Source organism: Phalacrocorax carbo, chromosome 2 (genome assembly GCF_963921805.1).
Source record: "Phalacrocorax carbo chromosome 2, bPhaCar2.1, whole genome shotgun sequence".
In the NCBI taxonomy this organism is placed as follows: domain Eukaryota; kingdom Metazoa; phylum Chordata; class Aves; order Suliformes; family Phalacrocoracidae; genus Phalacrocorax; species Phalacrocorax carbo.
This window is the reverse complement of record NC_087514.1, coordinates 10,866,423-10,893,248: the sequence shown is the minus strand read 5'-3', so window position 1 is coordinate 10,893,248 and position 26,826 is coordinate 10,866,423.

The following is a 26,826-nucleotide window of genomic DNA, read 5'->3' as shown; positions in this document are numbered from 1 at the left end:
TTCCTGAAGCATTTACTCTTAGCTTAAAGTGTCCTCCTCATTTAAAGGTCCTTTCCTCTGCCTCCCTCTTTCCTTCCTTCTCAGCCAGTTACACAGGCAAAGAAACCTTTAAGTGATCTACAGAAGATGCTGCTCTGGTGAAAAAATCTTGAAGAGATGAAGTAACATCTCAGTAGCTTCCCAGCACCAGGTGCCTCCCATGTCATGACTGGTCTTCCCTACTGCATCTCCCAGCACAGGAGCTTGTTCCAGCCTCAGGAAAGAAGGTGGTTTGAAATGGTGCTGGCACACTCAGGACTGCAAGCACCCAGGTAGTTTGTGGTAGCAGCACATCACACTGTCACTGTGATCCCTTCCCCAAACGTTGTTCAGACTCTACACGTGTAAGTGCTCCACAGACTCATCTGATCCAGTGCACAATGCAGCTGGCAGATGTGGCCTTGAATCATTGGCTTTTTTGCTACTGAACCCTCCCCATGTACCTCCTGCACCCTTTTAATGGAAAACATTAACTTTCAGGAGAGCTCATAAGATGGTGGTGTATCAGCCCACAGGGGACAGGAGTCTGCTCTGCTCCCTGGCAAATGAATCAGACTCATGAACGAGTGGGCTCTGTCTTTCCAGCTTCCACTTTCCCAGTTGTGGGCCATTCTTATGTTCTTCACTTACATTAAATTCCCACACTGGGCCCTTCTTGTGTAATTTAAACTGAGATTTTCTCTCCTTTCTTTTCCCTCCCTCCCCTCCACCCCCCGTATCCTCTGTACAACAGAGCTGGCCACACAGCAACAGAGGAAATGAACAACATCTGGTGAGATGGATTCCTCGTTCTTGTAAGCAGTGTGAGCTAACAGCTGTGTCAGGCATTTCATCCAGCTCTGGAATAGAGAAGAAATCAATTATGCATTCCCCTTTACCACACCTCCTCGTTCTGGCGTCTGCACCGGTCCTGCAAGATAATTGTCTGGTTCACTTTCCTGAAAATATGCTGGAATCCCACCCTTTGTACAGAGGACACTCCTTGATGCAAACATAATGATTTTTTTAAAAATACAGGAGAGTTAAAAAAAAAAACGACCAAAGCACTTAAGCGCATGTCCGCATTAAAGAAAAGGAGCTCACTGGATTTAATAAAACTATGCATGAGTTAACGTGTGGGTTGAAAAAACAGGGTGGGTTTTTTTTTTCTATGCCTTTAGGTTTCTAATCACTATTGTATCCTACTGCTTTTGGTATTACCTAGGCATTTAGAAAAGCTGCTTTTAGGCCCAGAGTTGTACCATTGTGCCCAATGATGCCATAATGGTGGCAATCTATCTTGCTGGATTGAAACCTTACTGCTGACCGCTCTGGAAATCAGAACATGGAGACAGATGAGATCCAAAGCAGTAGTAGCCACAGGATGAGCAGTAGACGTAGCAAGAGAAGGGCAATTTTCTTATAACTTATGGGTCCCTGAGCCAGCTCTGGAATTAAGGATTAATCTCTCCTTTTGCCTGTTTCTGCTGACACTGCCAAGGAGCTGCCAACTATCCTCAACTGCCTGGACAGTTTCTGTGATGCAGAGATCAGACCACGAAGAACCCAGCGAAGATCCACCAACAAGGCTTCAGTAATAATTACTGCCCCGCAACCTCAGCTGTGACCACAGAAAGCACAGCGCAGCTCAGGAAGGAGGATTCAAAGGTAGTTTTTAAGAGAGTCTGGGGCAGCCAAGCATTGGGCGACTTGCCCTGTCTGTCTCACAGCTGCTCATGCTAATGGTCTCACAGATAATCCAGCTGCAAAGAGCCACAAGCAGGGAGATTCTTCATCTGTCCCTTGGGGTGCTGTTCACAGGCATGCTGATTTTGACTTAATTCCATTGGGATTCTGGCAAAATGTAAGGCCACAACAATCTAGAAAAAGAAGCTTATTTGCCCTCAGTCTGGACAGGTATTTGGTCTATAACCATAGCTAAAACTTGGACTCCTCTGAAAGATCGTCTGTGTGGGCTGCACACTGGACTTTTCTGCAAAGATTTAAGCAGCCTGTGTTCTTGCTATCCAACTGCTTTCCTCGGAGCACTTCAGAGTAGTGATAACACCTCCAGGTCTCCAGAAATACCTCCTGATGGCCCTATAGTCATGACCATGAGCAACTGAAAAGCAAAGCATGATGCTGAGAGGACAGCAATATATGATACTGCATGTGGCATTCCATCCTGCACAGTTTTGCTAACACTGGCAACAGCTAACTTAAGAAAACAAGAAAGTAAAAGGAACTCTTTCTTTCTTTTTTTTAACCATAGGAACTGTCACAGGTGTCTCTGGCCCACAGTGAATGATCCAGTGCCTCTGCACTGACCTTCATCCTGAAGATCTGAGCAGTACTGAGAAAGAAAGCCATATGAAGTAAAGTGCAGGACATATTGTATCTTACTTTTTGCCAGCTATATGCACGTGAAAACAAGTCCCCTGCTCAAACCAGTGAGATTCACTACTGTAAAGTGGAATGGAGAATTTGGAGGCAGAGGGAGAAAGCAACCTAAGAGAAAGTGGGAAGCAGCCAATAAAAGACATATGTAATCAAGGGAAGCAAGCTATAGTGCTAGGGGTTTGCTTGGGATTGAAGATTTTCCAATAAGCAATGTAACAGAACAGATTTACGATTTCACCATAAAGTTGCATGATACCATTTAATGAATTAAACATTCGCATACGGGTTCAGAGAAAATATTACTGACTGGGAGAGCATAAAAGCATTGGACATTCTTCACGTTTATTACTCATGAAAAGCTAAAGAAAGAAAGCAATCACAATAGCAATGAAACATACTTTTCCACCCACATAGCATCTGATCAAATATTCACAGATGGAATTTATATGGGGGTTTATGGTAGCTTTTTTTAAGCTGCAGTTGTAAGTTAGGTTCTGCTAATATCCAAATATACACATATATCTTAGGTATTTATAGGAGTCTTATTACCATAATAATTGAGCACTTCACCTCTTTTAATGTATTTATCCTCACACCATCCTTGGAAGGGAGGATGGGCTACCATTCCCTATGATAAGATGGGAACTAAGGCACAAGAGAGGCTATGGACAATAGAGTGCCTTAGCTGCCTTCAGTTTGGATATTGCTATGCCTAGAAATTATGCATTTGACCACATCAGAGTACTTAAAAGAGCCAGACCTAGACAGCTTCCTAACTGGTCAATAGGAAAGGGTACATGACTCCTTGGACAGAGCAAGAAGAACTATCTAGAATAATTAAATTCCCTCAGACATTCACATTCTGGAACACTCTGCCAAAATGGGCAAAATCAAGCAGAATTCAAGTAAAATGCAGCCAATGAACACACAGATCTAGAAACCAGTTGATTTTTTTTGACCGCTTGAGCATGGTCTTTGCAGATTACAAAGACCCTTCAGGTACTAAGTTCTGCCTAAGTAGCCTCTGTGAATTCTGCCTTAAGACACTCACTGCAGGTGAGTGGGGAAGGCTGTGTGTAACAAACCCAGTGTCTCCCAGAAGCAGCAAAAGCCCCATCATATAAAAGGTAAAATGCTCTGAGATTAGAATTATGCTCCATTGCCTTCAGTCCCACACCATCACACCTGTGACTTCATCCCACCAGCACTCAGCTGTGCAGGGAATGGCTCACCTGAGTGACCGAACTCCACTCAGTCACATACCTAAGTGTTTTCCACTCTGATGCCCAAACTGGACAGGTCCCTGATGAAATACATTTATATAAGTTGCAAGATTGATATTTCTGAGGTGACTGAGCAGGAGCAAATAATGCTCCTTTTGCAGCTTCCAAACCCTTGGTCTTTGTTGAGACTTATGTCACTGACATTAAAACATCTCATTTAAGCATGTGTGATACGATAGTAAGGCAGGGTAGTCTTGCATAATGAGGGCTGGTTTTTAGAAGTATCACTCACCAAATAAATGAGGTTTAGCATATATCTGAGGCCCAGGAAGGGTTATTCAGTTGGGTTCACACAAAGATGGGTTTCAATTCAGATTCAATGTGCTGGCACATTGCCAGATGCCTTGTGCCTATGAATTTTGCTCAGAACAACAGAAACTCATAACCTCACAGGGAAATACAGCCCAAAGCATCCAAAAGCAGTAATTGGCTCATAGAAACATGGAAATAGGCCAGAACTACATTTGCTTCAGATGTGGTGGGAAATCAGTCAAACCTTAACATCAGTGTTGTGGTCAGTTTGGAAATTGGGGTAAATTTGACACCACTACTGTGTTGAAAACATTCAGATTATTTTTCCCACTCTTCTCCCATCCCCACCTCTAGAGAGGAGCTCCGAACTGCTCAGCCTCCAACATTTAAGAAGGGTATACATGTTACCTAAATCCACTTTGACAGCCAGAGATTAAAATATATCTCTATAAACAAATAAGCTCCATCTAGTTCCCAGTCACCAAATGAAAAGGAAGTTATATAGCAAAATCATCAAAACTTACAGGCATCTGGCTTCATTCCTCCCAAAACACACAAAGGCGTCTTGTCTCATCACTGATGGGCATGTAATACAGAGGGATACACACTTGCACGCCAGCAGGAAGCACGTCAGTACCTTAAGGTGCTACATGCCATCAGCCGTCACTGAGCTCAGCAATGGGTGACACTGGCCATCTGATACTCATCCCTGCAGACGGTGACTTCTGCTGGACACTGCTTCAGAGACTGCCTGGCCTTTTCCAGCATCATCCGCCGAGTGAAAGCCTGGACCTAGGGATGTTCATTCATGACAACTGGCAGGTTAAGCATGGACAGTTAGAGGAGGTACCTCTCTCCACTGCCTGTTCAGCCCATTTTCTAGAGACTGCTGCACTGCAGTAGGTACAGTCGAACTATATGTGATGCAGTTCCCAAACCATCTTCTACAACCTATGTTATTTTAACGGAACAGATGCAAATGGCTGAAGTCCAAAAGTTGCTTCACATGTAATTCTGCTTCCTTGCGAAGGAAAGGCACAAACGCTGGGAGAGGGGAGGAAGGAAAATATTGGGGAAGGCAATTATATCTGCCATCTAGGTTTTATCTTCCTGTCCCTGTGAATCAACATCCTTAGGAAAAAATCCATTTGGAACTTTGAACCATCTGCCTAAAAACATCCCATGTGTTATTTTTTCAGCAGCATGTCTCAGTGCATTACTGGTGTCATCTTATTTGTTATTTTAATTTTTAAAAACATTTCATTTGAAATGAGTAGAGAAGAAAACCTCAGGCTTTTTTTTTTTTTGGTTCATTGTTTCTAGGCTGAAGTTGCAATATATAAAAATCACTTCAGCTGGTTTTTGTCATTACTAGAAATAAAGTAATGGCTTAATGACTTACTATCACATGGCATTCAGATTACAAAAACATCACTACATAAAAACCAATGCAGCACATATTAAATGGATTAAAATTGAACTAGATTTCTAATAGTGACTGTATGATGTGGTTACTTGAAATAGCTGGGGATTAGACTCAGTGACCCAGGAGGTCTCTCCTAGAGTTATACTCCTAAAAAGCAATTGTTAATGGGGAATCATCATCAAAGAGGGGGTATTTTCTGTGGGTCCTACAGAGATCTCCTTTTGTCCAATGTTATCCAAGATCTTTAACCAGGATGGTGAAGTTTTCAGAGGACACAAACATTTGGAGAACAGTAAACAATAATGGGAATAGGTCAATTGTGCTCACAGCCTGGTAAACTGTGTTACTTTGAATGCCACTGCAGTGAAACGCACTATTTCTACGTCTAAGACAAAGTCATTCTTAGAGCGTATTCAGAAGCAGACGCTGCCAAAAACGCTGTGTACTCTCCTGTAAAACAGAAGATATAATGCTTGGTTTTACAACAAGCATGTTGTGCCAAAGTGAAATGTTATTATTACCTCTGCATACAGTGCTGGTGAGACCATTACTCAAATAACATGTACAGTCCAAGGAGGTAGCTGAAACACTAGAAAGGGATCAGAAAAAAGCTATAGCAATGATTTTAATGTCTGGAAAATCTGACTTAAAACAAAAGACAAGAAGCTCAGCCTCTTTAAATTCTCTAAGAAAAGGTTGAGAGGCAGTGAAATCATGGCCTGTATTTGGGTAACGAAAAATATTTCTGATGATAAAAAGTTGCTCAGTTTAGCAGACAAAAGGCATGCAATGTCTGACGCGCTAGAATTAGAAATTAGATTCAGGTGGGGTAAAATACACATTTTTCATAATGAGTTCAGATAATCACTGAAACAACTTACCAGGGAAAGATTTGGTAGATTTGTAACCCTCATGAAGTCTGAAAGGCCAGGTATCTTCCATAATGACATGCCCTGGCTGAAGGAAGTATTCATCTGGATACGGGAATGACCAGGGCCCTTTCTGAGAAGAAAGCAGTACAGGAGATCAAAGTCCCTTTACTGATTTTAAAACCTGTGAAAAAAGCTAATCTGCCCACTTCCACAGACTGTCACATGCAGCCTCTTGGTCCCAATGCAGAGTCTCTCAGGAATCTCTCCATCCAACGAACACATTTATTCTGAGTTCAGTGAGCCACCTATCAGGCCTTTATTCTTTCTAAACCTTTCCATTCTTTGAGTTCTGTTTTCATATCTCTCTTAACCCAACGATTCCTCCTTGTCTTCCCATAAAGTTGTCGTTTCCTTCAGATGGTCAGACTGATGAAAGAGCCATACTGAAATAAAAGCTAAATGAGGTGAAAATATAACCCATAAAAACCCCCATTAAGGAGTTTACGGAGAGATTTCCTACTCCTCTGGCTCAGATAGCCATATTTTATTCTTTCTAGGAAACAGAAAACCCTTAATCCCATAAGAATGCAGCCGGAATCAAAGAGCAAGAGAAGGCATTAGGTTGCAAGAAGAGGAGGGGGTAAAGAAAGAAAGAATTTTATAGTCAGCCCTTCAACACAGTGTGAATGAATGGGCCATCATCACAGCTACTGTGTGGAGCACAGGCACCCAGTGGAGCGGGTACAGGACAAAAATATGATAAACTGGAAATCTGCACAAACTCCATGGTCAGATAGCACTGGGTTAACATAGTGTAATAGGCTGTTGAGTGCTTAATGAGCCAGATGCCATTAGGAAAAATGTCTATTAGACAAAAAGAACAGAGAGAGAAGAAAGGCATGAAATGCTTGTGTTTAGTCATGATTAATTAAGAAATTGAGAGAAACAGTAAATTTGGTAGTTTCTCATCCCTTACACAAGATAGATCTTTCTTTAGAGCAAAATACACTCTGTCCCCAACCAGCTCTGAGGTTATTGCTTCCCCTGCCTTGTCTGCCTGCTTGTGTGTTTGTTCTCTGTGTGTGAGAGAGTGTATATCTTTCAGTATTATAAGTTGGTCAGTGATCAAACAAGACCAGCGACCACTCAGTACAGCATCCTAGATTACAGAAAACTGGCATTTTATGAAAGGTGCCTGGCAAATGCCACATCCTTGTCTCACTCTGCTCAAGCAGTTACATGCTTTTGTGAGTTATTCAACTTCCATTTTTGAACAGGGTATCTTATGTTTTTTGGGTTTTTTACTGTTACACATTAATTCATGTGAGGTAAATAAAATTCTGTCATTTACTGGTCTTCTCAAGTTAGTAAGAGACAGAGAGGTTAATCCCCTATCTATGTTTTAGTGAGTCAACACTGCATTAGACGATAGATGCAGCTTTTCCTCGAGATTTTCATATTTTTCTGGAACAAAACCTGCCTGAACCTCTGGCACATTCTGTTCAAACCAGTTCAGGCACTGTACAACTCAGCGTCACTCAGGATTTGGGCTTGTATCATTTCAATTACTTTTCCCTAAAAAGGAGTCCTCATTAATTTTGCAGTTTTTCCTGTCTTCATTGTTGTCAAGTTGCTTCTAAGAGACAAACACATGGAATTCATTGAGCATACAACAAAACCCACATTCAGTTAGATATTGACTGTCTTGAGGGATAACAGCAATAAAATGCGGCCAAGGGGAAAAACAGTTCACGGGTTATGGTACAGTGACCCAAGCGTTGTGGGCAGAGGGGAATGTTGCATAACCAAAACAACAATGAGGCGAGCGTGGGGAACGGCATTGTCTTCTCCACACCCTGCCATCACAGCACTGTTCCTGGAACCAGCCCCGCCACTTGTGAGAGAGCCTCTGAAAATCAAACCCCCACATTTTCAAATCACCTTCAGCTGTGTGGACCACAAATTAACCTGAACTGAGTCTGGCTAGTTCTCTGCCATGTGTGAGACATGTTTTCTCACTCCATCCTCCACATTCACCACACTAGTGAGGCCAGCAAGGTGAACTGTTGTCTGTTGAGTTTGATTCCTTAAGAAACCATGCATTTTGCCCATGATGTGGACTAACCCTGAGCAGGTCACCATACCATAACTTCTACTACAGCGTCTAAACTGTCTGCCTTTGTCTGTTTATCCAGTCTAAGCTATTTGTCTGGAGTCTATCTATTCAAAGCAGAAGGATTCATCTTAGCACAATGCATTTCACCCAACAGAGGTGTCTCAGGGAGGTGACTGTCTTGCTCCTTTGATGACATATGGGGATGGAATGTGCAGATGGCCATGTTAGATGGACTGAGTTACATCCTTATTTTCTGACCTCAGAGGACAGTTTTCAATGGATGTGACAATAAGCCTATTGACATCCACTTTATTGACTTAACTTGGGTTTGAATCAGAGCAAACATGAGCTAAAAGCATGAAGAAGGATGCTTATCCTCTGTGAGACTACCAAGATCTGTATTCTTCTCTGTCTTCATTGGTTACTGAAGGGGTGTAAAGTTACTAGGCTCCCAAATGACACACCTCACTTGAATGACTGAAATGAGGCGGGCTAAATCCCTGCTTTCCTGACATGCTTTGAAGTTATTTCTTTGCAGCACCTGGACCTGTCAGCTGTAAAAATTCTGCAGTATGAATCCTGATCAAAATCCTAGCCCTTTGCCTGCTTTTGCAGGGATACATTCTCCCAGAGTACCAGAAGCTGACATAACACAGGCGAGCATCAGGAGTGTTACTAAAATTCACACACCTGAAAGCTCCAGGTGTATTTTCTTCTTTATTCTCTTCCTCCAACTCACATTTAATCCTTTCCTCTTCTCTGACACTTTCTAAGTCTGCACATTATGAAGTTCCCATGTCACTCTCCTTTCTGTTCTCTGCTTTACCATGCCTATAGGAGTTTACACTAAAGATTGCAGCCCTGTTGTTCTGTGGCCTGAACCACAAGAGAGTTATGAGTAATGTTCTGTATTATATACTCCCATTTCCTAGAATTCGCTCCCACTTTCAGTATTTCCTTGCAGAGAATCTTCTTTGGGAAGATCTAAATAATTTTGCTTTTCTCCTTCCTGGTATAATATCATGGTTGATAAAACCTACTAAATTCCTTTCTTCCCTTTCATAATATGTCAGATCTGGACCAAAGCAAGGAGCACCAACAAGAAAGCTCTGTTCTGAAAACAGCTGAGAATACCCCATACAGTATATTTGATATCATTCTGGGCTTACTTTAACAATTCAGCGACAGGACTTCTCCATCCTAAGGATGTTTTGGGGTATCATTTTTGTCTCATTTTGGAATGAGAGCATGGTCTCAATGACGAGTTCCACCCAAACATGTCTCTGCTCACAAGTTGATGTGAGCACACCTGGTATTTGGTGCTCTTGCGTATGTCTGTAAGTGCTTAAATGATCATCTCCAAAATAAAGGACTCAGCTGGAACTGTCATCTACTGGACAAGAATTTGTCATTCCCATAAACTTTAATACAGTTTTTACAGGATGGGGATATACTTTCAACTAACATTCTGATCTCACCATGTCTGCCTTGTGCACCCTCCACAACCCAAGTCATAAAGCTGAAATTCTTTGAGGATATCACCCTGAAGGAGGCAGGTGAAATCCCTTTCCCTGCTGCAGATTCACCACTGGAGTCAGCCATGCTTTGCCATCCTGTTTCCCAGAGGGAAGCTACAGTCTCTCCAACATCCTACTCCACAAACATGGGACATTGCCAAGGATATCTGCAACCAAAGTTTCCTACCACAAGAAACAGAACTGCTGGCGCAGATGTTTAATGTGTACCCTTCTCTGCAGATCTGTGCTAACCGGGATGCACAATCCAGTTTACATCAAAGAACTGATGTGAACTTTAATCCACGATTCAAACTACATACTAGTCTAAGAAGCATGGGGAAATGAGGACCAGAAGCAAATACCTTGGCATTGGACACAGCTTTTGTGTTACTCCAGTGCTAACATTACTTACTACTTACATCATACTACACAAGCCTTTTCAAGGACTCCCTTAAAACTAATGCTAAAACGTTACAGAACAAGAGTGACAAGGGGGATATAATTCAACCATGCACTAGAGCAGCCTCATTCCACAGCTGGTGATACAAGGCAACACCCATGGTTTGCTCATATGTGCAAGTTACCAGCAACAACTTCTTCATCAAGGCTGAGGCACAAGTTTCTGCAACGTGCTCCGTAATTCAGCCTCCTCCTCTTCAAAAGCAATCATACAGATAAGCACTGCTCACACCGGTTGCAGCACATATTTCTTTATTTCAGTTTAAATTCACCCATTGAGATGCATGAGTGCTTCTTTTGGTCATGCACTATGTCTGTGAGTTTACTTGTAGCTTTTAAACTAACACTTTCTAAGCTACTGTGACATTCATCTGTCTGAGGAGTTGAGAAAACTGCCGTTCATTTATTCATAAAAATCTTAGTTTGGGGCTCCAAAGACTTGGTCACAGAAATACAATTACTCACAAAAAGGACACCAAGAATTCAGAAAAAGTCCAGACTTATTTCTAGTTTAGCAAATCAGTTGGCAAAAGAACTTTTTTTCTTTTTAGCTGTCCAAATCAGGTGGTCTCAGCTTTTCTACATATCCAGAATCTCATGCCATGAGACATACTGACCTTTTCAGAGAATATTAACTAACACATTAGATTATATACAGGTATAGCTGAGACCAACACACTTGTTGCTTTCTGGTCAGAGTTTGGACCTTAAGAACAAGGAACAAATGTCCTAAAACATAATGGCTAGATCTATTGAAGACATTTATCACAGCCTTTACGTCCATTGAAGTGATTTTTCTGAAGCACATGAAAATCTACATATTAAGATCAGTTGTCTCCGAACAAGTTTTTTAGAAATCCTTGCATTTTTGGCTTGTGAAATCACTCTCTCTCACAGAGCACAAAGGATGCTTAATTCAAATTCTAGTGCCTAGAATCTAGGGAACCAGCAGTTCTTCAGGTATCTTGTAATTCTTTTGTTAATTTTGCAACACAAATCAAGTTTTAGAGGCTGATCCTTCACTATCACACCCTGCTCACTGTCCCCTGTATGCATGAAGAGTAGGTGTAAAACTTCTCCCCTCATATCCCATCCTCTTCCCACTAGCACTGGATGCAAACCACCATGCAAATAATTAACACACTTGTCTCCCTTTGGGTTGACTGATAAAATGGAATCAGACAAATGAAGTTTTGGTCCCCACTGATCTTTGATTTCACTGTGTTATGACAGGGTGTGAGGTGACATGTCTGTTAATGTATCATGTCACACTCCCCAACTATTTGATGCCATTTAATGTAATGCATCCTGGCATGCCATGATGGGATGACACAAAATGAGAAAGAAGCCAGACTGGAAATACCAATTACCCACTCTTAACCCTGAGGCAGTAGGGGAAAAATATGCCTGCGTGTGGGTGACCCTTGCTCTGCTTATTACCTAAGCTTCGTAATTCAGAGAGTTTGTTTCGGGTACTCCTTGGTCCAAGGTCATTACTAACCATTCAGATGGCCAAAGTGCCTGTAACCTTCCATTTCATCAGAAATCCAGGAGAAGCAGCGGATAAATCAACTGAATAAAAATGTAAATCTCTGTTCCCAGAATGTCAAGTTAAGCTGATATTTTGTGTCTAATGAGCTGCAAAGAAAGCCACAGGATGTAAGGAATAAAGAAAAGGCAGGAGAGAGTAGGGAGAAGGGAGACTGCACTGGCAGAGAGGATGAGCCAAATAGCAGGCTTGCATCCAGAGGCTGCACAGGCAGACAGAGACACGGTTGTGAGCTGTCTAGCAGAGTAGAAACAAGGACATAGGAATAACACACCCTGTTCTGCTGCAGGTCAGCCCTGGGAGAAGGTTACTCTCCCAGCCTACTCTGAGCAGCTCACTGTCACCTCTCTCTCTATCTGAAGTCACTATGATCCAGCAGCCAAGCTGCTTGGGTAATTCCTGCCTAAACAGGTCCACTCAAACGATCCAAGTCAAAGCACAGGACCCTTTGAGCACTGAGTGAGGGTACAATTTCACATGCGGGTATGTTGGCGGACTGGAGGGAGAGCTAACCACCCAGCAGAGAGGCAGGGATGATCTTGCAGGACCCCATGTCTCTTGGCTGCACCACAACACATGTGACTAGCGTGAACAAAAGTGTGCAAAATACCCCTGGCTAGTGGCACAAACAGGGTGATGCAGAGTCATGGTTCCATGACACTTGAACTTAATACCACAGACAAAGCAGAAGTCAGCAAGGTTTCATCAGTTTTCCTTCTCAAAATCACCTTCCAACTTCACACCTTCTTCCACGCCCACAATGTATTTCTAAAAGCAACGATTTCTACCCACATGTTTGGATCCCAGATTCCAAATACTTCATACCAGGAATGAGTTCAGACAAAGGATACTGCCTCCGCTTGATCCAGATCTAGTTGACCGTGTTTCCTCTCATAAGTCTGTATGAGGCTGTGCTCTCCAAAAACTCCTCTGCCAATATCAATGGCCAGTCCTTTCTCACCACAGCATTCCTTTTTCCTCCATAACTAGTTCCTGGGAAACAATATCTGTGCAGTCCCACTGTCTGTGTCTTCAAGCACGGGTCAGTGCGAATATCAAATATCAAATGTGCCATGCCATTATTTGCCCATCACCTTTCCAAAACCAGTTATGATGGATTGGCTGAAGACACGTGATTCTTCAGATGGTTTATTGGGAATAAAGGAAGTCAAACATTTTGGTGTGATGGAAAACACTTGTCACACACATTCTGCTCTCAACATTGACTTTGTTGAAACCTCTAAACAAAAATTTGCATTTGTAAGTTCATTCATTTGAAAAAAATTTTGACAAAAAGTTCATTCTTTTGAAAAAAACCAAAACAAAACCCCAAAACCAAAAACCTCCATGATTCAAATTGAAATTATGCCTTCAAGAATAATGCCATAAAGATATGAGATGTGCATTCACAGTATCTGTCAGAGGCTGTCTTAGTCTGTTCCCATGCAGGCTTGCAACACTCTGGAAACAAACTATGTTTAACGATATACTTTCATTAATTACTTCCATGGTTGGAGAAACGTTACCCTAGCTATAAAAAAAAAAGTTTTACTGATATTGTGAGAAAGATGGAGAAATGCTCCAGAGTGCTTTCTGTTAGCAGTGACAACGAGCATATATTGTTATATCATTTAACAGCTGGCAACTATGAATATGATACGGCAGATCACAGCTACACGGGACTTACATATGGACTAACAAATTCCACATTGTTCACAGCCAAGCAAAACTGGGAGATTTCTTATGGCAAAGCTGAGGAAAACACAGATTTACCAAAGGATTATTTTATTTTGTTGGGCTGTATATTGTAGTTATTGTCTACTTTATCTGAACCTCTTTTTTAAATATAAGTTCTCTGTTTGTAAAAGAGAAAAAGCCTAGTCAGTCTCCAACAGAGTGGCAAAACTGAACAAATTGCAAAATCATACCATGTAATTGCCAGAAGAAAAGTGCTAAAATGATGCAATCAAATTCCAACCTGATGGAATACTGGGGGGAAAAAAAACCCAGCCATCTGAAACTGTTGCACCAAATCAATGTGGCAACTGCAGGATTTAAGATAAAATCTCTGTGTCAGTTTCTGAACAAATGATTGTGAACAGGAATCCAGACATGAAACACTCGGAGTTCAGAGAGAGACACAGACTCAGCCCTGTGAGTGACACAGCTCAAAGCTGCAGGATTTTTCAGACCTAGAGAGGACAAGGTGTATTTTTGAAACACAGTGTATACAACAGTTGTTCAGTCCTTGAGACAGTCCGAAAGAGAAGCAAAGTACATCTAGGATTGCAGTGGAGGTTAACAGAGAAATGGGCTTCCCAGAGGCAACAAATCAGGCAGCCTTGGGGTAATCAGCAAGATCCACCTTCCCCCAAAGCAAAGCATATAGAGTTGAGCTGGTCCTGCTGCCCTCCAGTAAATCACATTTCTGTACCAAGTAATAAATAGCCTCATTCAACACGGCCCCATTTCTGACTCCTTAGTCTGTAGCCCATCTCCAAAAAATGCCAGTGTAGCCCTAGCAATCACCAGTGCAGCATGCTTTTCTGCTAAAATATGTTAGAAATGCAGATATATTGACATATACACACACAGATAATTCTCTCTATATAGAATAAATAGGTGAAACAAGCCTCATCTACCTATACCTGTCTCTCAATGAATGTTTAATATATTTATGAGTATTCCTGGTTCATTTTGCCTTTTGACTTTAGACCTGCCTGTGTTGTGATTCTCTTACAGCTTAAATAGAACACCCCTTGTGTTTAATACTTAAATTTCACACTTTACAGCCTATACAAAATACTGGGACAGCCACTATAAGAACAGTCATAAAGATTCCACAGGAGCCTCTCAATAGTTTTAATTTCTTATTTTATTGCAGTAAAACTTCACATGTTTGAGTCATTCCCTTCTCAACAAATTGGTAACTGCAGGTAAACAAAATGCTTGAACAGTTTGGTGATCAAAATAGTGATCAAAATAGTGATCAAAATCTCAGCCCAGCCAATGACTATATTTGTGTTGTTAGAGAAGTCTTGGTGTTACACGAAACTAAAATTCTACCATTCAAAGGTCAAACATAAAAGCAAAGAAAAGGTATTTGTTAGTTTGTAAGAAACCTGTGAGCATTATAATATCCTGGCAACTACTGCTTATGAGAGTATTTTCCCTTGAAAATTCTTTCCTCTATCGATCAGCATTTGATCTGTTGGCATAGACAAAAACTCATCGACATCCAGCTTGAAAAACTGCTCTCAACTCTGTAGTAATATTGCTCATGTAAGTTACGTTGCACCTTCCTCACAGGGTCATTGAGAGTATTTCAGTGGGGCAGAGGCACCAAACGTGGTCTCAATGTCTGTGCCAGGCTGGCTCTTACCAGGGCACGACACCTGCACTCATGCTAGCACTGCTGTGGGGCTTCAGCGGAAAGGAGCACACAAGTTAGAGCAGAAGAGCCATAGTCTTATCAAGGGCTTTTTCCAGTCTGTACCTCAGTGTTACTAATCCAATACCTGCTTCCAAATCTTCCCTTGGTAGAGCATTTTAGAAAGGCTTGGATTTCTTTTAAACCCTTAATATTTCTTTTAAACCCTTTAATACTCCTCTTAGTTTAAATCAGGAGCACCATGTAGAAAATTATATATCACCCAAACACCAGACATTACAGCTGAAAGGGTGTAAGATCCTTGGTTGAAAAATCGGATCCCAAAGTTTATATTTCTTTCTAACCTGGCTCCTTAAATAAATAAGGCTTAGCATAACCAAATTTTCTGCCAGAAAGTCCTTCACCGACATGTCAGGCCTCATCAATTGAATGTGGCAAAGGAACAGCAACCTCAGAGATGCTGCGTTCCTACAGCTGTGTAGGGGAGCAAGACGTCTTAATGACGGCAAGGCCAATAGGCAGTAATTTATTGTAGATACCAGGAATCCACAGAAACGATACCAGTCATATGCTCCGATGAGTTACTTACAAACACGTGAGGAACCAGATTTCTTAAGTTCTACTGTTCATAATGCTCCATCCCTCCATCAGGCAGTGGACAACACTGAGAAAGATCAAGAGGCAAACTCTGTTTTACGTTAACCCAAAGTAGAGCATCTCCTTTTTCAATTGAATTTTATAAATAGAGGGAGAACGAGATCAAGACTATAAGGATCTTATGCACAACGACAAGCAGCTGTTAAGACATGACTTTATGTGACATTGCAGCTATCATTCACGCCTGACTGAAGGAAATAGTGCATCCACTGGAATAAGGTATTACTCAATATTCAATCAAGTATCAGGTGCTGACCCATAAACTACCCTACCACCATCATGAGGTTTATATGGCCATAAATTTAAAGTAGTTCTAAATGAAGTCTTGAGCACTGTAGCCATCAGACTTGGTAATTCCTATATGGAGTCCTATTACTTACAGATGAACCACAGCCTAGCATTAGAAGTATTTTTGTTTCAGAACTCTAAATAACCAGTTGTTATCTAATAATCACTGCAAGAACAAATAATACAACCTAAGAAGCAGTAGACACAAAATACTATTACTGAAGGCAAGATTTCTATAGGTAAGCCCACCTGAATAATTAGCAGCACCATCTCTGGTCCTCATGGTTTCAACAGACAGGTATATACATAGGTACATGTATAACACTGTGGCCCTGTTTTGCAAAATTAATGTCTTGCTCAAGCTATACATTGATGGAAATCCAGGGAACTCTGGGAAAAAAAAATATGAAGAACAACCTTCAATACTTTGATAAGATTCCCTAACTATAATCTCCTAAGAAGGTGATCTTCCTTACACTCGCAGGGGGTTTGGGGAAGCCAGTTTACTTCAATACTCCTCATACAGACTTATTTGATGACAGGTTTTGTTGTTGTATTTTTGGTTTTACTTTTACTGCAATATTGTGAGCCAGTCTGGCAAATGATGCAGTAATATTCCGGGAAGAAATGCAAGAAGTGAGGAGTCCTCCTCCTTTCAACCCCCACAAAGCCGCTCACAAGTCATATCAAAGAGGATTAAGCACTCAAGTCCTGAGGACCTGTGGCCAGCCCTGGTGGGCACCTTCCCAGCTAAATGCGATCTCTTTCAGCTCACCTGTGACCTTCTCCCACACAGAGATTTTCCCAATATTTTGACAAGTCAGCAAAAGTATCCTGCTTCTTGGCTCTGACATAAAATGCAATCAGAATATGGCAAGAAAAGCCCAAGAAAAATAGCTGAGAGGAACCATGACCTAGTGGAGCTTTTTAATAAAGCCAAACGGATCAGCCATGCAGTTTCCCTCACTTTCACTAAGGCAACTGCAAAGGATTTGTGAGAGAGAAAGTGACTGTAAGTTTTCCTGTACAATGGTCCTCCTAATATACTTAGGCAAAAAAACCCAGGTAAGAGCCTCTGGAGCACATAGAGTTCAGGTGTGAAAGGAGGAAAAAAATCCAACATTAAAATAATCTTTGTTTTTAAATAATCCTTTCAGCATGAGCTAAGCAGTAGTGTGACACCTAGTTCTATTTATTATTTCCATAACAGTAGGACATAGAGGTCTCCCAAGAACAAGGTCCTTTGTGTTAGGTTCCTCACACAAGCACTGTAAGAGATAATACCTGTCAAAAAGCCTTTCTAAATAGACAGGACAAATATAGGGAGAAAGCAAGCGGCATAATTTTCTGCATGAGGAACTGAAGAGAAATAAAAAAACATGCCCAAAGACATTGCAGAAATCACTAGCAAGGCACTGATGTGATCCCAGCTCCTTGGTCGCAGTCACTAGTAGATGACTACTGACACAGTGATCTCCTGACCTAACACACTAATCATGTTAACCCTCCTTAACTACAATTTACTCTCTTACTCAAACCTCTAATGCCTGTAAAAATGGAAGGCAAACAACAAAAAAATTATGTTCCAGGGCATTTAAAAAATCTGCCTTTTTAAATAATTAAGAACATTGCAAAAAATTGTTAAGAAAAACTGCCACTTCATTCTAACAAAGCCCACTTCAGCATCTTCTCAGATACCTTCTTAATTCCTACTCTTAAGATCCCTGAATAACTTTGATTATGGGCTTTTTGGGTGCTCACCAAATATTCCTGCTTGCTTGTCTTACTCCAAACACTTCTGTCCCTTACCTGAAATCTGAGGGATTTGCCTACCTTTTCCAGGCAACTAGTGCCTATGCAGTGACGGCACTGGCTGGTCTGAGGAAAGCAAGCAGAATTACACCCTTGAAATATACTTTTCAAAAGGCAAGAAGAGATCACAATGAGGGCAGCCAAGCATTGGAACACGCTGCTCAGAGAGGTTGTGCTCTCTCCATCTCTGGAGGTTTTGAAAACCCAGTGGGATAAAGCTCTGAGCAATATGCTCCGATCTCATAGCTGGCCATTGAGTAGGAGGTTGAAAGGAACTGGATTTATCCCATAATCTTGTGATCTTACTGTGCGAGACAGACTATTAGCCCTACAGAAAGTGGATTCTTATTTTAAAGATGCACCAAATTCTGCAATATGATAGTTTAAATTATGTCTCAATAAAAGAGACAAAAATAAAACTGACTCCTGTCTACATAAATTTTATGTTAGACACTAAAATGTCATTTGTGTTTTTGGTACCTGCAGCGGTGTTTCCAACAGCAGTCAGGTAGCCTAATCACTTTCTAACGTTAATCTCAGGTGTGCAATTCTCAATAGGAAATTTGATAGTGCAGTAAAGGGGATGTTGAAACCCGATATCCTGGCCCATCCTGGATCTTATGCTCCCCTTGCTCTCTATGTGCTCTCAACCCACACCACCCAGTAGAGCCACATGAAGCATCTCAAAGCCCTAAGTACTGTGCATGTAGGCATGCAATGCAGGTCTCGGATGAAATATGTATGATTTGCTGCACAAACTTGATGAACTGCAAAAACACATGGGCAGTAGAAGCCCAGCTATGTATTTTCAGTTGTCAGTCAGGGCTGGGCAAGGCAATAGGCCACAAGCCCATAGAATAAAATATCGGTGTCTTGCCTTACACATCTTAATTCATTCAGGCCAGATAGTCTTTGTCCTATCTATACAGTTCATGAAACACCTATTACAAAGGGTCTTGAATTTTAACTAGGCTCATTTGTTAATATGCAACACATCCCAAGAGCACTTAACAGTTGCTAATCAGCAAAATTATTTTTCTTGCTTGCTACTGGGCATTTATGTGCTATATTTGTTCAGTTGCAGCATATTATTTGCCTCTGAAAAATTTAAACCATTGCTGACTGTCTTCCCAAAATTATATGCACCAGTCACATGGCACATTTCATTGATGGAGTGCTGGCTGGGTGATGTGCTGCAAGTTGTGCCACAAGAGTTTATTGCATAGACTCTGGCTGGGTTCATTACTTACACCATAGGTTGACAACTTCAAAGTTGACTCAAATCTATCCACGCAACTCTGATTTCAGTTTGCTGAAATGTGAAACTATCATACTTTCCACAGGCACAGTTTAGTCTGATGCTGCTGTCGTACATTAAAAGACAGTACATGGGCTGCCACTGTGACAACATTGACGTTACACCGCTTCACAGAAGCCAGTAGCCCTATCGGGCACTAATATCACCTAGGGCTTGGTGCACACAGCTGAGGAACAGTGGCTTCATTAGTTATCAGAGATCAGCTGCATTGTGGAGACTGGCCATATGATTGTTTATCTCCAGATATACGGAAATATAAAGTAACTTTTATGTTCTTTATCAAAGTTTAAGATAAGAGACTTGACCTCATCATCAGGTCAAGAGCATGTGCTCTGAGGGTTGTGGAGAGCTACAGCAGCTCAGCTCCTGTGCTTCAGTGGGTTCACTTGCCTGCCATGTCTCCATTGCATATTTGAGCCCTATGTACACTTGATTTAAGATGCTTGAGCCCATTGCCTGAGATCCATGTGCAACGCAGCGATCTAGCTCTCCACAACTTCCAACGTACTGATGCAAAAATACAAATGCCAGCTTTGATTTTATAGGGACAGTAAAGGAACCCATAAACATAAAGATTTTTCAAGAAAAAACTGGGACTTCCCAAGAAAATCGTGTTGTGCAACAGTTAAAAGCTAATAATGATCTACAGTCAAGGATCTGCAAAAAGTGTAACAGCAATTAGAACCACCACTCTTTCTGTTCCCCTGAGCATCAGAAAACACATCAGATACGCAGCAACAGTTATGTAATAGGAAGCAATAATTTCCGGCAATTTCTACATCAGCGTATTTTATAATGAACACACTGATGTGGAACTGACCAACGACCAAGCCACAGAAGGATGTAACTTTGGCAAGTAGATTTATAACTCTTTAAAAAAAAAAAGAAAGCGGAAGAAAAAAAGGTGTTATTTCCAGTACCATGTTTTTTCAACTAGAAATCTTCCAGGCTCTCTGCAAATGTTGCGCAACATAGTTCTACAAAGCTTCAAGAAGGACACTGAATGGGTACAAGTGTCTCTATTCCATATCTGTGTAAAATAGGGGGAGGATGGAAAGTTGTAAGGTACTAGAATGAGACTGCAGGAATTTGGCCTCCTATGCCAGTCCCACCAGAAATACCCAACATGGCATTAGAAAAGCTACTTCAGGCCAAAATTATAGGGCATTTAAAAAAATTTGGTTACCCTGCCAGATCTTCAAATGCTCTATAGCTGGTGTTTATTGACTTTAAGGGAAGTTAGTGCAAAATCTTTTCAGGAATCTTTGGGGGAAAAAGTTCTCTGGCACCTTCTGGATCCGGCACTGGCAATTAACCCCAGAGACTATATGCATGCTTCCTGTTGTACATGTGTCAACCTGAGGTCTTGCTAAGTTTGCGCTTAGATCTCTCTCTGTAAACCAGAGTTTCTAATATTGTCCGGTTATTCACTTGTCTGTCTAGGAGCTAAGCTTTTTGGAGGGTCAATAACCTACATGGTCATTCCATGCCTAAAACAAACTCACAAGGGAATAAAAATGCTATAAATAATTATTTATAATGTAATAACAAGAGGCAACATTAAAAAGGCAAGTCCTTTTTAATCTTTAAAGGGGCAAACTCAACTTATGCTTATTCTCCAGCTCAGGTCACCACAGCTTTCCCAAGCTAACAGAAGACCTGATTCAAAGAAGGGTTAAGGTTCATAAGGTTTCCCAGGACAAAGCATAGGAAGCCACAGTCTTTGTAACCTCAGTCCTGCATAAAGTGCAGTTTAGTGTGACTGATAAACACATGCAAGAGTCCTGGTCCTTCTTCTAGGAAAATCAATGGAAGCTGAGCCACTAATTTCAGTAGAAACCACCTGCAGCCGAAGTGAAATATTATTAGCCCTGTTGGTTTTTTCCAGCAGTGATGTCTACAGCCAGGCCATGATGAACAGAAGTGTCAGCATATTAGTATTTATTCTGAAATGACAGCATTGAGTTTGACAAGTGACAGACTGAACGCAACAAGTCTTTGATTCTGGCAGGCAGTTTCTTTCCAGAGTCCCGAAGGTTATGCAGACTAGGAGACAACTACTTTTATATTCAGTCTGCAGAGTCAGGACTCCAGGGAAATTGTTTTGTTTTACTTTGAAGTCTTTGGAACATTAAATTTTACAGACATAGATTCACATCTGCTTCCACACTTCTAAGACATTTACAAGTGATCTGACCTCTTTTCAGCCTCATTAGACTTACCAAATAATTGCAAGCAAACAATCAGACCCCTCTGAAGGAGAGAAGCGTCCAGACTGTGCAAGTAGGATGCATTCTTAATTGGCACATCCATGCACCACTGAGTATTGCTTGGGCTTATTGCTGCTATGTGATTTAACACAGCAGTCTGTACTTCTCCCTGTGTCTGATAGTAACGTGACATGGGATTTTAAAATGTATACATCTGGGAAATATAATAAAGTAAGAATACTGGGGAGAAAGCAAGGGCTGTATATTTATAGTAGGTTTTGTATAAGCAGAGCCAAATCACAGCTTGAAATTGGGGAGAACATGTTGCAAAGGGGAATTTGGATAAAAGTTCATGGCTAAGCAGTAACAGAACCTGTGGATGCTTAGACCCACTGAAAATCATAGAATCATAGAAAGGTTTGGGTTGGAAGGGACATTTAAGGGTCATCTAGTCCAACCCCCCTGCCATGGGCGGGGACATGTTTCACTAGGTCAGATTGCTCAAAGTCCCATCCAACCTGACCTTGAACACTTCCAGGGAAATAAAGCCTAAGTGTCTCAAATAGACAACATGGAGGAATACAAAAACTGAGATTCCTTAAAGGCAAGATAGTTTCTTGCTTGGGATTTGACATAGCCACAAAGATTTACACAAAGAGGTGAAATCCAGGGCTCTCTAAGTGTTCCCAGTTTAAACCAGCAATGTTTCTACACTCACGTTTCACTCCCATGCCGTGCACAGTCAGGAGGTGATAGCAAAGGCAGATATCACCTGTGCCACTTCTTGATTTCTTCTGATGTCCAAAGCATCCATCACATCCCTGGAAGGAACAAGAAGGAACCTGTAGAAAAGGAGACCCCTGAGTGGTCAGGAAGCACTGGATGAAAGGAAGTCTTGGCAGTGCTTTTCCTCTTACTGTGACTCATGGCGATATTGACCAAGGGAAGAATCTGCTCAAGTTATTTCAACTCCAAACTTTTTCCTTCTCCTGGGAGAATTTTCCATCATCTCATTAAGCAGGCTCTGCTGGCAGTGCCTGAACAAGATGGTTAGTGTGCCATAGAACTAACTTATCTTTCCGTGGGCATAAGGGTCGATTTATAAAGGGTCTTTACAGTGGGCTCACACTTTAGAAGTGTTCCAAAGTGAAAAGACCAGAATGTGGTTGGTGGGAACCAAAGGTACAGGGAATACCCTACGAAAGTCTAGTTACACTCATGTGCTACATTAATCCTAAGTGTTTTGAAATCTGTCTAGAAAATGAAGAAAGCTCAGCTATTTAAGGATCAAATGTGCCTTTAACTTTTCTCCCACGTAGCCGATGAAGAGTGTTGATTACCCACAAAACTGCATCAGTGGTCATTTAATTCCTGTCCCTAGACACACCACAGTGGTTGAAGGAGTTCAGTTTCCACAGTCAAGTCATATCAAGGTGTCTTTGCTGAAAACACAAGCAATGCTGTTAATGTAGCGCCTCAGGACTGGTGCACCCTAGGATGAAAACGTGTGATCAGTGGAAAGTGAGCAAACCCCACCATCTCATTCCATGTTCCATTTCTACTTCCCAAGGGAAAATTTGATGACTGCCTGGAAGGGTTTGGTGCCCGCTGGAAATGAGAGATATCCATGTAATTCTAACCCCTCATGTCAGTTTGCTCAGGCATCACCTATGAGATGGCAGAGACATCTCATGGACTCCAGCATCAACCAGGAGCTGTGCTTCATGAGGACCAGCAGTCCCGTGTTGCAAGAGAGAACGGGAAACCCGAGCAATTTGCGGTCATCGTAACAAAGCTCTGGAATGCCCTGGAGTGGACGTCTGCACATATCCCAAAATTTCCTTCAGCTCTCATGGGTACAAAGAAGGTCAACAGTAAAACTCTGGGCAGCCTACACCCAGCATTTTGAGTTTCAACAACTTCTAGCCTGGAGCAATAAGAGAGCTTTCTCTGTTTCACATAGATGGGGAGATGTGGAACATTTAATCCGGTACAAGATCTTTTGTCCCTTCTTGCACAGCAGCCAGAAGCTGGAGTCTAAGAAGAATGCAGGAGAACCAAGCTGTTTCATGGATGTGAACTAACATGCCACTTGCAGACCTCTGCTTTAGGTCCTCTGCTTTCTAACAGCAACTGCATTGCAAATCAAAACCTGTCCTGTGTGCCTAGAGCAGTGCAAGTCATTCTGGAGTCAACTCCACCTTTTTTACTGCTATTATTTCTAATTCTTCAGGGGACTTGGATCAGAGTTAATAATTTATTCTATTTTCTCTTTTTTTTTTTTTCCAGAGAAAAAGACCCAAAAATGACAGAAGACAAAAGGAGTTTTCAGCCTTTGACGGGATCCAGACAGCAAGCAACAGAAAAAGGCTTTATTTCAGGGAAGACCCAGCAGACACTCACAGACAGTGATCCATGGGTCCTGAAGCAGAGAAAAGAGAAGATTGGGAACACTGATCTCATTTGGCATGCAGACAGCATCTCCAGTTCCCCACATGTCCAGCTCAGTGGCAGAGCGATGAGTAAAGGTCGCCCTGGTGACCCCAGTCTGGGTATAGTCCCCATATGGTGCACTGACACACAGACCTGTACAATGAGCTGTCAGAGGAGAAAAGACTGGACACTTCTTCACATTCAAATTGCACTGTCAAAAACTTCAGACAGAAACATGTATTTTCAGTCTTAAATCACACTCCTCAGCAGAGACTGAAAAAGTTAGTGTTTGGAAGGCTTCTTGGGGTCTTCTTTTAGTAAAACAACAAGGAACCCTGCACCAATTCCCCCATGAAAAAAAGAACCATAGCTGATACAATAAGATTAATTGGATTAGGTTATGCAGAAGCATAGTGTCTTTTATAAAGATGACTCTTAATAACTACAGAATTACTTCAGGAATAAGATCTTTAATAGGGGTTGCTGAAATCATCCTGGAGAAGTCAATAACAATTCAAATATCAATTTTTCAGTCACGTAGCATAGTCAACAAAACACTGCAGACACTAAAAACTCTCTCCTTGGCTGCTGGAGAAGGATCCAGTGAATCCCTCAGTGGAAGCCCTTCATGATCTTTCAGTCTGGTAGGCCAGGCCTAAGAAAGATCCCCAGAGATTCTGCAGCCTGTGCACAGCCAGTCTGAGTACCAGAGAGAGGTTTTGTGCTCCAGACTTTGCATCCCCATCCAGTCCCATATGCCACAGACAGGACAAACCTCACAGATCTCAGCCTTGGCAAACTGGACTTGCTCTTGGCCCCATCACTACGCTCTTCCTCCAGCCCCTGTGTCATTTCCACCACCAGATACTCCTTTACCTGCGTATCTTTGATACCTGTGAAACACTTCTGCAAAAGGGGAGTTGGGCACATGCATAAATGCCCTCTGTCCTGGTTCCTTTCAAAACAACTTTATTGTTACTAGCCACTGCCACTGAGAGTGGTGGCTGAGCTCACGTGCTGGGGCAAGACTTCTACTGAGGGCCACGCAGATGCTTGACACAGACCTGTTGCACATCTCCTTGGCTAGACGTGAGGACGAGTACATAGTCCTCTGATGGTATTGTCCCTTTTTCTGATACTGCAGGCACAGAGACAGTCCTTGCTACATCACCTCACATCATGCTCTGATGCTCTGTGGTGGGTCACACTACTTACTGTTGATAGGATCTCCTGCTCCAGAAGGTATATGCATGGTGGACGGGGCTTTGGAATTTCACAGTGAGGAGCAATGGGGGATTCAGGGTACTTGGAAACCCCAGACTTCTCCCTCTGGATGTACCAAAAGAACCATGAAAAACCCTCTGAGTAAGCAGACACGCTTAGTGCCAGCTCTTCTGGGGAACCTAGACCCATCTTGAACCCCTGCCTGGCCAATAGGGGCATGGCAGAAGTAGTGTTTACACCTCCCACGTGCTGGAGCAGAGCTGCACTCCTGGTGGCACCAGCCAGGATATTTCTGCTGGGGGAGAGGAACTTATAGTACATTGCACCTGGAAAGGGCTAAGGATAAGAAGCAGCTACCAGATTCCCATACACAGGTACCTGAAATACTGTCTAAAACATGACTCACTTGTGTCAAACCCAACTGCTGGCACACAAGGGAGAACAGGGCCCCTTCTGTGCCTTTCTAAACTACTGGCAAAGGCTTTCTGTGAACTGGCCCACAGCACCCTCCTTGTAAGAGCAGGCTGGAGCCGCTTGCCCTACATGTTCACTCTTCATTATGATTAACTCCTCCGTCACAGGGAGGGACACAAGCATCCATCTCCGCTCGGCCAACTGGAATCACTGGCCAGCACACCCTGTGCCATTTATCACCGGCACTTACGTGGGAGAGGATGACAGCAGGTGCCATTTGTGTCAGCATTGCTGCATGAGCCGGCTGATTAATTAAAGCCATGCAGCCCCCAGGCTGCTGGGAGGGCAAGGAGGAGCAGGAGGGATCGTTTGTTAGCTCTCCCTTAGAGCTTGCTGTCTCCTTCAAAGGCCCTTTGAGTCGAAGCACACAAATCCCACAGTGCCTTTGGGCCATGGAGCCTCCCCAGGGAATAGCTCTTGGGGGTCACTGTTGGTGGAGGTCCATACCCCAGGAGGGGGCATGAGGGCTCCACAGACTCACCACTTCTCCTGGAACCTTATTTTTAAACATGCTGCTTTAAAAGAAGTAACAAAAATGAAAAATAATCCCAGCAAACACTGAGATAATTAAACAATTGCCCCACATCCTGCAAACCAGGAATCTCTATTATTCATGGACCAGAGCTGATGGGTGCAATACCATTTCTTTTTGTTCTCACATTACAATTGCATCCAGCCAGTGTCACCAGCCCTCACATGACCCTCTGTTCAACCAATTCCAGTAAGTCTAGACAGACACTGATGTAAGTGAGACTGACACTAGACCCTGCCATGCAAGTCCCTAAGCTGTTATAGAAGACCTTGTGACAGACCCCCAAAGTGCTTCTTGCCCATTTTCAGCTAGGCTGGGTTTTGTAACTGCATGAACCCCAGTGATATGATATGCCACATAAGAGTTGTCCAAGGAAAAGAAGTCATTCGGGTATGAGGCAGGTCTGACTCACAGGGGATGAGGCTACATTGCACTGGAGCAGCCATTTGGGATGGCCATCCATCCCTGGCACAGAGATGCTGACCTACTTCCTACAGTGCCATCATTGCACATTCACCCGGAGCCAGGCAGTTTTCCTCGCTGCTCTGGGATGAAAAACTCTTCCTGATCCTGATCACTGGCCAAGACCCTTTCC